Raw genomic sequence first — 15,000 nt, 5'->3', positions numbered from 1 at the left:
TCATGAGCCTTGGAATTCTACTGAATAGGCGAAGAGGTTATTACATATGTATTGCCTGGAGTCTACGGATATGTATTATTATCACACTTTTAACGTACACATTTTATTTGTTTTAAAACATGTCTGGATACGTTAATTGCTACGACAAAAATATTAATTAATAAAAGACCTATAAGTCTTAATACTTAAATAGCTATGGTAGCACTGGTTACTTAAAGGGTATGTGTCGAGAAATGGCATGACTGTATACGCAGAGTAGAATATTTGGAGGAATTACTTGCAACATAAGCCATATCTGGCTGCATCGTTTTGGGGCCACACCCTTACCCATTCAGTCCCATCTTTCCATGACCCTGTTTCTGCATGGAAAATTTTTTTCCCATGGACTTATTATCCCTTACGGACCTATTCACCCCTCATGGACCAACTTTTCCCATGGGCTAATATTACACCATGGATGTAGTATTCTCACGGACCAACTTTTCCCCCACGATCCTGTTTTCCCCATTGAAGTACTTTCCCCCATGGACCTATGTTGCCCAAATACAGTACATATTTTCCACATGGACTTATTTTCTCATGGATCACATTTTTCCTTTGGATCTTTTTCTCCCATGGACCTTTTGTCTCATGGACGTATTTTCCTCCATGAACCTTTTACCTACGAACGTTTTTTTCCCTTGGACATATTATACCCACAAATATTTTGCACATCGACTTGCATTACGCCATTGATATGTAACTCATAAACCTATATTCTCCTGTGAACCTATTTCCCTCATAAAATTCCCATTGGATATGGTCACTCCATGTACCTACTTTGCTCATAGACCTATTCACCATGGGTTTATTTTTCCCCATAAGAAATATCTGTTCCCCACATTTGACTGGTTTTTCCCATGGACCTATTATCACCATAAACCTATTGTACTCATTCGATCTATGTTCACACTTGGACTCACTTCCCTCAAGGATCTATTCCCCATGAACCTATATTCTCACATGGATGGAATGTAATCATGGACTTATTTTCCACACAGACCTATATCCTGATGGATATACTCACACACCCAGCAAAGTTTGTTTCAGCAGCAGCAGGATGACTCAGCAAGTCCCCCAGAGAGAGAGAGAGAGAGAGAGAGAGAGAGAGAGATGCTTTTATAGTACTGATATAATATCAATAAAATGCGCTTTGTGAGCGTTTGATGACGAGGCGAGCACCATGTAATCACAGTTTCCATATAATCGCAGTTTCCTTGTGATATACTATTTCTTGATGATGGTAGCTGAACAATTAACATGTGGTGCCAGGCACAGCAGACCTTGCCTGACAGCAGTTGTTTTATTGCTGTTAAATACTGAATCGGTACTACCATTTAGTGTCAGTACGGTACCCAATTAAAGTCTAAGGTAATGGCGCAAATCTTTTCAAGTTAACGTCCTCTGAAAATCCATGGTCTTGCGTTTGACCTTTCAAGATCACTCAAGGTCAAAGGTCATGGTGTCAAATAAATGTCCATATGAGACTTCCTATATCATGATAATAATAAATATCTGTCTTGAATGAGTTTCGAGTTAAAGCTTTCTAAATATCCGTGACCTTGAGTTTGACCTTTCAAGGTCGCTTACGGTCAAAGATCATGGGACCAATTAATAACCTATATGGGACTTTCTATATGTTGATAATGGTAAATATCTCTAACTTCAACCAGTTTCGAGTTATAGCCTCCTGAATATCCGTGACCTTGAGTTTGACCTTTTAAGGTCACACAAGGTCACTGATCTTAGTGCCAAATGAAAGCCCATATTACGAGTTCCAGTATGTTCCAACAATAAATATCTCTATCTTCAACTGGTTTCAAGTTATAGCCCTCTGAAAATCCGTGACCTTGATTTTGACCTTTGACGGTCACTCTGTTACCCCAAAATTTAATAACTTTCTTTTGGAACCAGTGCCCACATATCCTGAAAGTTTCGTGTAATTTCATTCAGCCGTTTTTCCGTAACGTTGCTAACCAGCAAAGAAATAAACAAACTTGACCAAAAACAATACCTCGCCGGACTCCGTCCAGACTAGGTAAAAATATACACAAACGATAGACACTCTCTCATATACACCCACACTGACCCAGAAACACACACACAAACTTCCAACAAAGGATTCCTATGCTTTTATGGGTGAGTTTTTAGTTGATGAACTTTATTGAATGAATGTATCACATGCAGAAAGAATTGCAGCTCTACTTCACATAGGAGTCAAGTTGTTAGTTTCTGCTAGCGTGACAGTCGGGTCAGCCCGGGCCGGGTCAGGCCACTCATTTCCATTTTAACTGAGAGTAAACATCGCTCGCTCATAATAATCCTGTTTTGAGCTTTGCTTATCGTGCATCACGAAAATAACACGAATAAATACAGTCTTCTGGGATCTTAATAAATTTCTCTTGGAATCGTGTAGACTATTTATGTGACGCAGATTTATCCTTACCCGCTCTTATATGACACAAGGGTCAGTCCGGCATTCTGGTTTGTGTAATATCAGCACTACTTAAAACATTCATTTACATTACCAATCCATCATAAGTGACACAGGAGAAGTAGAAACCTGGGTGGCGAGCGACAATAGGTTTTCTTCTTGATCCATAACAATCATACAATCGTTTTTTAACCATAAAATGCATTGTGTCTCATTCAGTCTTTTTTTTTTTTTTCTTCACTAGCTTCTCTACTGCAGTAATTTGATCCACACATCCCCTAGCGTTGTTACAATCACCCTGTTTAATCTGCATCGAAATTGTATTAACTTCCTTACCGTCTGGATACTGTTATTTTTCTTCCAAATACCTTCCCTACAGCATTTACCAGACTTAGTCCATGATAACCTTTAAGTTAATTTTTGGCATCTTTTCACAATCTTCCACTCTACTGGTGCAGTTGCAACTGTTTCATGATCTCTGCCTTATCAACACCTGCTGCCTTCCCACTCTTCAAGCTCGTCACAGCCTTCTTCACCTCAGCGTCTGTCATATTCCCAAGTCATTACACCCCTACTTGTGTGTGTGTGTGTGTGTGTGTGTGTGTGTGTGTGTGTGTGATTAGTTATAAACATTAATAAAGAAAACCAAAGAGGCATGAAAATTACTGCTCACGTAACCTTTGTGTTAATGTTCCAGGTCACAACTCATAGTGGCTCATTGTTCACTGTGCAAAACGATAATCCAACGCACATTTCATATACAGAAAAGATGTGCAAAGAGATAACATAGGTTAGCTTCACCTGTGAGGCATTTAATGAGTGATGAAGCTCAGATAATATTTTGACCAATATCTAATTTTGAGAAAAAAACAAAATATGCTGTTATAACACACTTTAACGTGACGCTTTGCAATGTAGTTTCTGCATAAAAGTTATTCAAAGATGGGTAACGCAATGAAACGCAAACAATATTCCGCTCTCACTACCCGAGCCTGGAGGTAATTAAATTGATAAGTGAGAGGCGATACATCGTAGTATGATGTTTCGGTGAAAGGAGGGAAAAAATGAATGTGTGCGTATGGAGGGGTAGTGGGGTGTTCTAATATCAAGGTATAGTAACAGAATATATGAGGTAAACTAAATGGTTAAATGAAGCATAAAGCAGAACATGCTAAGGAAGTAAAGTGCCTGGTGCCACAATGGCCTTGATAAAGAATAAAGAACTAAGTAAATAGTACATAAGGAGTCCTCATTGTGTTACTACCAACATTAATATTGGGTATGAAGCTTTGGAATATGATATGTGTAAAATAATCATGTGAGAGCAGTTTAAAATGGGTGTTTTGAAATATGTGTCTGCTTTTATGTTGATCAAGCGCCCCCTGTGGCGGGGAGGACATAATCTGGCCGCACTATGGGGTGGTACTACTACTCTGCGGCCAGGTTGTGTTAGGAAGAATTCTACCACCGTATTCCCTGCGTGTCGTAAAAGGCGACTATAAGAGGCCGGGTGAGGGGACTAGGGACCCCTTCCTCTGTTATGTTAGTTCCGAAAAAGATTCAGCTGATCAAACGAAATGCAGGAGAATATACCCTCAGGGCTGTGTCAACATTTATTCATTCACAATCAGCTGATCAGGTCAGGTGCGGGTAAGGAGATGGGTTCAATTATGATGTGGCAGGGGTAAACCAGCTCTGCTGTCTGGCCCTGCTGCGGATGTCACTGATTGCACTGCGCAGTTGACCCCCGTGCGTTGTGGTGAGGTGAGGATCTGTCCCTTCTTCCCTTGGGGCTAAGATGCGAATGAATGTGTTTGAGTGGATGAGTAAATTGGAGTGTGTCGTCCTGTCTCGGCTACCTCCCTTTCCTTGGAGGAAGCAGCCTAGGTATATAGATAGATTGTTACGGTAGCGCCGGCCCGGGGCTATTACAAAAAGACAACAAGTCAGCCTTAGATGATCGGCCTCCACTGCGTTGCAAAAATAACGCAGACCCCGGCACTGACACTCCGCAAACTAGAGAAAAACTGCGCAACGGAAAAGTACTTACTTAAGAACGCAACACTCTGTACTTTGATAATAAAACGGAACAGCCTACCTATAGATCTAGCCTACTATCGTCACTACCGGAAGTAATACCGCCCGAGACAGCCTACAGGAACACCTCCCACTTACTTCCGGTGGTGACGACTTTCTACTTAACCCGTGTCCAAGGGGGAACGCAGTTAGTAGCTCACGATGGTTCTCACTAGCCTTGTGCAAAGAGATGGGATTAACTGTGTAGGGGTTAGGGGTGTGTGTGTATGTACGTGTGTTGGGGAACGTTAACAAAGGCAGCGAGAGGACCACGGTGAGCCAAACTGGCCCTCCAAAGACAACACGGTTACAAAAACAAAATAAAATAACTACTTTCCTCAGTCAACAAACAAATGAGTAAAAATAAACTTAAACAAAAACGCCAGCTCGGCATAAAAATAACTGGGGAGAGAGAGAGAGTGTACAAACACCCGATACCAAAGCTGGCTGGGAAGAGACTGTGCTGATGCCAGGCCCACGCGCAGCCAAGCGCGAACGCATGAATCAGATTAATTAATAAGGAACTTAAATTCGTGCCCCTCTCTCTCTACAATGAATTGGTACTTCTAATGCAAGCAAAACATCATTAAATATACTGGTGGCTCACATAAGACAATCAAAATAATCAAATGCATTCTCAGCATGGTATGAAATAAAATTGCCCTCAGTGGCAGGAACGAAAGAAACAAAAGAACTTGTAACACTCGCTAATTTAAACTCCGCGAATGACACGGATACATACTGCATAATCCCCCTAGCCCAGCTGTAACGGCTGCATCCGTGGGAACGGAAAGGCGAACAGCGTAACACGCCCTTCCCCAAGGGAAAATTTTGAGCCCTGGATCAAAATTTTCGAATCAAGACCCTGACCCCTCCCTGGATAAACAATCAGCAATTACGTTATCAATCCCTTTAATATGCCTAACTTCTAAATTGTACTCTTGCAAAAGCAAACTCCAGCGGGTCAAACGCTGGTCCTTAAATTTGAACTTGTTCAAAAACTGCAGGGGATGATGGTCTGAATAAATCTTGATCACAGGGCCAAAAGGGGGCAGGTAGACAGCAAAGTGTTGCAGGGCCAGGATAATCGCTAATAACTCCTGCTCTATGACGGAATAATTCTTCTGGGCTCTATTAAACTTCTTTGAGAAGTATGATATGGGATGTTCAACCTGGCCCTCATCCGGTTGCATCAACACTGCTCCTACCCCTACTCGACTAGCATCAACTGCCAGCACAAAAGATTTGTCAAAATCTGGTGCACGCAATATAGGGTGGTGGCACAGCAGAGACTTAACAGTAGTAAAAGCTTGCTCACACTCGGCTGTCCACTGCCACTTCTTATCCTTGCGCAATAAGTCAGTAAGAGGGGCAAGCACTGTGGAGTAATTCCCAATAAATCGTCTGTAATAGCCGATCATGCCCAAAAATCGCTGGAGGGCACGGCGACACTGGGGTGCTGCAAAGTTGGAAATGGCATCCACCTTAGCCCTGAGGTGGAGCCACTTGCCCATGTCCTACAACAAATCCAAGGTACTGGACCTTAGCACGTACGAACTCGCACTTGTCCAAGTTGACTACTAAGCCAGCTTCCTCCAACCGCTTAATGAGCATTTCCACATGATCAAGGTGCTCCTCCCACTTGGTGTCATACACAATGACATCATCGATGTAAACGACACAATTAGGTATGCCATCCACCACTTTATCCATAAGCCTCTGGAAAGTGGCTGGAGCATTCTTCAATCCATAAGGCATCACCTGGCACTGATATACTGCACCACTGACAACAAAGCTAGCCACTTGTTTAGCCCGTTCCGTCAGCGGGACCTGCCAGTATCCCTTTACTAAGTCAAGTTTGGTGATATAAGTGGCATTTCCCACCTTGTCCACGGAGTCATCGACCCGAGGCAAGGGATAAGCATCGGTCTTAGACAGTGAGTTAACTTTCCGGAAGTCCACACACAACCTAACCTTCCCATCTGGCTTCGGCTGCAAGGTAACTGGTGAACTCCACTCACTGAAACTACTCTTGATCAATCCATGGTCCAACATATACTTGATCTCATTATCGAGCGCCTTCTGTCTGATAGGGTTGATGCGGTAGGGAGCTAATTTTACAGGCTTACTATCCCCAACGTCAATGTCATGAGTAGCCCAAGTTGTCAATCCCGGTGAATCTCCAAAAACTTTCGGATGTTTCCATAATCTGTTGCACAGCTCTTCTCGCTTTACTGGATCAAGGTGTCGCAATTTCTCCACCAGAGCTGCATAACCATTGCCCTCCCATAGGTCAGCTGGTAACATCTCACCACGACTAAGCACTTCCTCCTGCTCCTCCAACTCACTACCAACCACCAAAACTACAGGAGCTCTCCTGGTTCCCTCAACGTCCACTCCAAAGTCACCTTCCAGGGACTGTGGCTGTAACCCTGGTCCACTACTCACATTACCGGCACCAACAGCTCCCTCCACAGCACGTTCCTTTGATGCCACGTCCTCCTTTCCCCGTCCTTCACATCCCCGGTGAGAGACATCAGCAGTCATCCCACAATGAGAATCAACTGGGCGGTAGTATGGCTTCAACATATTAATGTGGCACAACTGAGTGCTCTTCCGCCTATCTGGGGTAACAATTAGATAGTCAAGTTCCCCAACTCTCTTCTTCACAATATAAGGACCACTGAATCTAGCCGCCAGAGGTTTTCCTTGCATGGGCAGCAGTGCCAAAACTTCATCTCCTTGCTTAAACTCACGACTTCTGACCTTCTTATCGTAATGAGCCTTCATTTTCGCTTGAGCCCCGATTAGATGGTCACGGGCAAGCTCTAAAGCGCAATGCAGTCTCTCCCGAGTGCGGCAGACATAGTCAAGCATGGATTCCTGGTTGCCAGATTTGTTGTTACTCCAGGCCTCTCGCACCACATCCAAGGGACCACGAACTCTGTGCCCAAACACTAACTCATTGGGTGAAAACCCTAACGACTCAGTTGGTACCTCTCTCACTGCAAACATAACAAAGGGTACCGCTAGGTCCCAATCCTTTCCACTATCATAGCAGAAGGTGCGCAGCATTGTCTTTAAGGTCTGATGATGCCTCTCCAGGGCACCTTGTGACTGCGGATGGTAGGCACTGGACAAAATATGTTTGATGCCCAACTCTGTCATTGTCTGCTTAAACTTATTAGATGTAAAATTTACTCCACGGTCTGACTGCAACTCCTTGGGCAGGCCAAAATGAGTAAAGAACAGGATAAGTTGCTTGACTACTGACTTCGCCTGCATGCTTCTGATTGGTATAGCCTCTGGGTATCGCGTTGTAACATCCATTATAGTTAACAAATACTTGTTTCCAGCAGAAGTAGGAGGTAAAGGGCCCACAATATCAATGATTACCCGGGTAAACGGAGGTTCAACTGCAGGAATGGGAGTCAAAGGGGCCACAGGAAGAACTTGATTAGGCTTGCCCACTATCTGACACGTGTGACAGCTCTTGATGTACGCAGCAACTTGTCCCGGCATACTTGGCCACCAAAAGTTATATCTTAAGCGCTGCACTGTCTTTCTGTTTCCCAAGTGACCTGCTAAAGGTCCCTCATGTGCTAACTGTATTAACGGCACCCTATACTGCACAGGCACCACCACCTGCACTAACTCACCCACTCCTCCATCCATCGTGGCGCCAGTGGGCGTCCATCGGCGATGTAAAACATTGTCTTTAATCAAGAACTCCTCCTTACCACACTCCATACTTCTTTCTTCCCCTACTCGAGCAAACAAGGGCTTTAATGTTACATCCTCCTGTTGCTTCACCCTCAATTCTGCTGACCCAACACCCGCCAGCTCTACTGAGGACTGAGATAAGGGACTGGTCGGGACACTGGATTGCGAAGGGCAATCAATCTCAGCGTCACCTCTAATACACTCGACAGGGGGAGGAATGTCAGATTCCACACTGACATCATCACCTCTACCCTCAACAGAGGCACTCTGTTCCTCAGGCGCGTTTGACGGTGGTCCTGCATCCCCGCAGTCGACCCCAGCGTCCTGAAATTCTCCTAATTCAGTCGATGGGCTGGGTTCAGTCTCCACACAGACACACTCAGCACCACCTCTAGTGTCCTGAGTGGGAAGTGGGGCGGCACCCATGCACGCATTCCCACTCTCCTCACCCACCACAGCAACACTCTGCTCACTAGGTTCCTCCATTGGTGGCCCTGCCTCATCACAGTCGACCCCAAGAACCTGTGACTTCACCAGTTCTTCCTCCCGGGCTGCAACCTGTGCCATAGATCGTGTAATTGCACAGACCGGGAACATGGCTTCCACTTCTGCATCAACTTCAATACCAATTTCTGGGGCGTCAAAACACTTCTCTGCCACAACAACTGGTGGGGGAAGAGATGGAAATACTTTCTCTCCAGCCAGGTCGTTCCCCAGCAGAAAATCAACCCCCTCTAGTGGCATTACATCAGCAACAGCTACTTGAGCTGCAGCCTGAACAATGGGGCAATCGAGTTCCACATGAACATAATCATAGTATTCATCTGAGTTCATGCCTCTACACAGCACATACTTCCCCTGAGTTTACAGGCCCTCCAGTCACGTTTCTGCACACAGACTGTTGTGCACAGGTATCACGAGCCACAGTAACTGGATAACTGATCCCATGAATTTTCACTGTGCCGTGACATATAAAAGGTTTACACCAGTCTAGGGACGATTTCTGAGGCAGTTCATCCGGAGGTGGCGTAGCATGTTGGGTAACCTTTTCAGCCTGAGCTGGCAGCGAGCACAGCCGGCTGCACTCCAGCTTTCCACAGACTTCTCCCTCACCGTTACCACTCTCCCAACTCCTCTCGTTCACCTGACTCGAACCTACAATTAGTGCCACTGGTTTGGCATTTTGGGAGGCCTTCCACTTAGGGCAGTTAGGCTTGATGTGCCCACTCTGTTTCCAAAGTAACAAACTAGCTTCGAACTGGATACAGGGCTCTTTCTCCCTGAATTCTTTTTCTCCTCTGTACTTCCCTTGGACTGATTAACGGGAGATTTATCCCAGGCAGGGCCACTCACAGTCCTCTCCCTGGAATACTGAAAATTAGCATACATGACCCCCATACTCCGCAAGGCAAACACCCGGTCATCAGCCCACGTCGCTGCTTCCTTCACGGTCTTAAATCTCTTCTCCCTAATTTTAACACCAATTTCTTTGTCAGCCATGTTGGTAAAATGTTCCATCAAAAGCAGTTCACGCACCTCGTTATACGAAGTGGCGCTCTCACTCAGCAACCACTCGTCTAACCTCTCCTCCAGATACCTAGCGTAGGCCATATAGGTGTCAGCAGGCCTTTTCCGAGCACCACGGAACAACAACTGATAAGCCTCTGGTCTAAGTTCATATGCCTTCAGGATAGCTGTTTTAAATTCATCATAATCATCTACATCCTCAGGGCTCAACCTATTATACACTTCCAAAGCTTTTCCCTTCAGCACATTAGATACCAACCCCACCCAGCGCTGCCTGGGCCACTCAAACTCCCTAGCTTTCTTCTCAAATCTAACAAACCATTCTGTCACCTTCAACTCATCAAATGCTGGCACTAATTTTAGACTCCTTGAGAACCAACTCTCCCTATCCTCTGCACGGCCTGAGGTTTGGGTATCTGAAGTTGGTCTATTGGCAGTCACCTCCAAACGAGTCTTCTCCAGCTCAAATCGCATTTTTTCACGCTGTAACTCCATCTCCTCTCTTCTTTCTCTCTTGCACGCTGCATCTCCCTCTCTTCCTTCTCTCTTGCACGCTGCATTTCCCTCTCTTCTTTTGCACGCTGCATTTCCATCTCCATCTTTTTCAACTCCAACTGCAACTGAGCCTCCGGTGACAAGACTCCAGGGTATATGGGAGTGGAATGAACAACTCCAGGGAAAGCACCAGACATACCTGGGGGAACTGCTCTAAACTGGCTCGGCGGCATCATAGATGGTAATAGTGGGGTAGCGAAACGAGGCAACTCAGCACCATAGTCAAACTCAGGGCTCACACGAGGAGTACCTTTGCTATGTGCCTCTCGTTGTTCCATATTTTCCATATCCACAGGTGACTCAGCACGTACGCGATCTGGTGTAGACACGCGTGACTCCATGGCGACAATTCAATGGCAGTACTGAATAATGAAATACTAATGCTGACTGAGAAACTACACACACATCAACTCACCTCAAAGCACAGAGAACGCCAAGGTAACGATATCCTAGCAAGAAGAAGGCACTGTTAGGATATCCTGATGCGAGGTCGCCACTGTTACGGTAGCGCCGGCCCGGGGCTATTACAAAAAGACAACAAGTCAGCCTTAGATGATCGGCCTCCACTGCGTTGCAAAAATAACGCAGACCCCGGCACTGACACTCCGCAAACTAGAGAAAAACTGCGCAACGGAAAAGTACTTACTTAAGAACGCAACACTCTGTACTTTGATAATAAAACGGAACAGCCTACCTATAGATCTAGCCTACTATCGTCACTACCGGAAGTAATACCGCCCGAGACAGCCTACAGGAACACCTCCCACTTACTTCCGGTGGTGACGACTTTCTACTTAACCCGTGTCCAAGGGGGAACGCAGTTAGTAGCTCACGATGGTTCTCACTAGCCTTGTGCAAAGAGATGGGATTAACTGTGTAGGGGTTAGGGGTGTGTGTGTATGTACGTGTGTTGGGGAACGTTAACAAAGGCAGCGAGAGGACCACGGTGAGCCAAACTGGCCCTCCAAAGACAACACGGTTACAAAAACAAAATAAAATAACTACTTTCCTCAGTCAACAAACAAATGAGTAAAAATAAACTTAAACAAAAACGCCAGCTCGGCATAAAAATAACTGGGGAGAGAGAGAGAGTGTACAAACACCCGATACCAAAGCTGGCTGGGAAGAGACTGTGCTGATGCCAGGCCCACGCGCAGCCAAGCGCGAACGCATGAATCAGATTAATTAATAAGGAACTTAAATTCGTGCCCCTCTCTCTCTACAATGAATTGGTACTTCTAATGCAAGCAAAACATCATTAAATATACTGGTGGCTCACATAAGACAATCAAAATAATCAAATGCATTCTCAGCATGGTATGAAATAAAATTGCCCTCAGTGGCAGGAACGAAAGAAACAAAAGAACTTGTAACACTCGCTAATTTAAACTCCGCGAATGACACGGATACATACTGCATAATCCCCCTAGCCCAGCTGTAACGGCTGCATCCGTGGGAACGGAAAGGCGAACAGCGTAACACGCCCTTCCCCAAGGGAAAATTTTGAGCCCTGGATCAAAATTTTCGAATCAAGACCCTGACCCCCTCCCCTGGATAAACAATCAGCAATTACGTTATCAATCCCTTTAATATGCCTAACTTCTAAATTGTACTCTTGCAAAAGCAAACTCCAGCGGGTCAAACGCTGGTCCTTAAATTTGAACTTGTTCAAAAACTGCAGGGGATGATGGTCTGAATAAATCTTGATCACAGGGCCAAAAGGGGGCAGGTAGACAGCAAAGTGTTGCAGGGGCCAGGATAATCGCTAATAACTCCTGCTCTATGACGGAATAATTCTTCTGGGCTCTATTAAACTTCTTTGAGAAGTATGATATGGGATGTTCAACCTGGCCCTCATCCGGTTGCATCAACACTGCTCCTACCCCTACTCGACTAGCATCAACTGCCAGCACAAAAGATTTGTCAAAATCTGGTGCACGCAATATAGGGTGGTGGCACAGCAGAGACTTAACAGTAGTAAAAGCTTGCTCACACTCGGCTGTCCACTGCCACTTCTTATCCTTGCGCAATAAGTCAGTAAGAGGGGCAAGCACTGTGGAGTAATTCCCAATAAATCGTCTGTAATAGCCGATCATGCCCAAAAATCGCTGGAGGGCACGGCGACACTGGGGTGCTGCAAAGTTGGAAATGGCATCCACCTTAGCCCCGAGGTGGAGCCACTTGCCCATGTCCTACAACAAATCCAAGGTACTGGACCTTAGCACGTACGAACTCGCACTTGTCCAAGTTGACTACTAAGCCAGCTTCCTCCAACCGCTTAATGAGCATTTCCACATGATCAAGGTGCTCCTCCCACTTGGTGTCATACACAATGACATCATCGATGTAAACGACACAATTAGGTATGCCATCCACCACTTTATCCATAAGCCTCTGGAAAGTGGCTGGAGCATTCTTCAATCCATAAGGCATCACCTGGCACTGATATACTGCACCACTGACAACAAAGCTAGCCACTTGTTTAGCCCGTTCCGTCAGCGGGACCTGCCAGTATCCCTTTACTAAGTCAAGTTTGGTGATATAAGTGGCATTTCCCACCTTGTCCACGGAGTCATCGACCCGAGGCAAGGGATAAGCATCGGTCTTAGACAGTGAGTTAACTTTCCGGAAGTCCACACACAACCTAACCTTCCCATCTGGCTTCGGCTGCAAGGTAACTGGTGAACTCCACTCACTGAAACTACTCTTGATCAATCCATGGTCCAACATATACTTGATCTCATTATCGAGCGCCTTCTGTCTGATAGGGTTGATGCGGTAGGGAGCTAATTTTACAGGCTTACTATCCCCAACGTCAATGTCATGAGTAGCCCAAGTTGTCAATCCCGGTGAATCTCCAAAAACTTTCGGATGTTTCCATAATCTGTTGCACAGCTCTTCTCGCTTTACTGGATCAAGGTGTCGCAATTTCTCCACCAGAGCTGCATAACCATTGCCCTCCCATAGGTCAGCTGGTAACATCTCACCACGACTAAGCACTTCCTCCTGCTCCTCCAACTCACTACCAACCACCAAAACTACAGGAGCGCTCTCCCTGGTTCCCTCAACGTCCACTCCAAAGTCACCTTCCAGGGACTGTGGCTGTAACCCTGGTCCACTACTCACATTACCGGCACCAACAGCTCCCTCCACAGCACGTTCCTTTGATGCCACGTCCTCCTTTCCCCGTCCTTCACATCCCCCGGTGAGAGACATCAGCAGTCATCCCACAATGAGAATCAACTGGGCGGTAGTATGGCTTCAACATATTAATGTGGCACAACTGAGTGCTCTTCCGCCTATCTGGGGTAACAATTAGATAGTCAAGTTCCCCAACTCTCTTCTTCACAATATAAGGACCACTGAATCTAGCCGCCAGAGGTTTTCCTTGCATGGGCAGCAGTGCCAAAACTTCATCTCCTTGCTTAAACTCACGACTTCTGACCTTCTTATCGTAATGAGCCTTCATTTTCGCTTGAGCCCCGATTAGATGGTCACGGGCAAGCTCTAAAGCGCAATGCAGTCTCTCCCGAGTGCGGCAGACATAGTCAAGCATGGATTCCTGGTTGCCAGATTTGTTGTTACTCCAGGCCTCTCGCACCACATCCAAGGGACCACGAACTCTGTGCCCAAACACTAACTCATTGGGTGAAAACCCTAACGACTCAGTTGGTACCTCTCTCACTGCAAACATAACAAAGGGTACCGCTAGGGTCCCAATCCTTTCCACTATCATAGCAGAAGGTGCGCAGCATTGTCTTTAAGGTCTGATGATGCCTCTCCAGGGCACCTTGTGACTGCGGATGGTAGGCACTGGACAAAATATGTTTGATGCCCAACTCTGTCATTGTCTGCTTAAACTTATTAGATGTAAAATTTACTCCACGGTCTGACTGCAACTCCTTGGGCAGGCCAAAATGAGTAAAGAACAGGATAAGTTGCTTGACTACTGACTTCGCCTGCATGCTTCTGATTGGTATAGCCTCTGGGTATCGCGTTGTAACATCCATTATAGTTAACAAATACTTGTTTCCAGCAGAAGTAGGAGGTAAAGGGCCCACAATATCAATGATTACCCGGGTAAACGGAGGTTCAACTGCAGGAATGGGAGTCAAAGGGGCCACAGGAAGAACTTGATTAGGCTTGCCCACTATCTGACACGTGTGACAGCTCTTGATGTACGCAGCAACTTGTCCCGGCATACTTGGCCACCAAAAGTTATATCTTAAGCGCTGCACTGTCTTTCTGTTTCCCAAGTGACCTGCTAAAGGTCCCTCATGTGCTAACTGTATTAACGGCACCCTATACTGCACAGGCACCACCACCTGCACTAACTCACCCACTCCTCCATCCATCGTGGCGCCAGTGGGCGTCCATCGGCGATGTAAAACATTGTCTTTAATCAAGAACTCCTCCTTACCACACTCCATACTTCTTTCTTCCCCTACTCGAGCAAACAAGGGCTTTAATGTTACATCCTCCTGTTGCTTCACCCTCAATTCTGCTGACCCAACACCCGCCAGCTCTACTGAGGACTGAGATAAGGGACTGGTCGGGACACTGGATTGCGAAGGGCAATCAATCTCAGCGTCACCTCTAATACACTCGACAGGGGGAGGAATGTCAGATTCCACACTGACATCATC

The sequence above is a fragment of the Coenobita brevimanus genome, chromosome 93 (assembly GCF_032717465.1).
Source record: "Coenobita brevimanus isolate Jiangsu-jjx chromosome 93, ASM3271746v2, whole genome shotgun sequence".
Lineage (NCBI taxonomy): Eukaryota > Metazoa > Arthropoda > Malacostraca > Decapoda > Coenobitidae > Coenobita > Coenobita brevimanus.
This window is presented reverse-complemented; position numbering follows the sequence as displayed.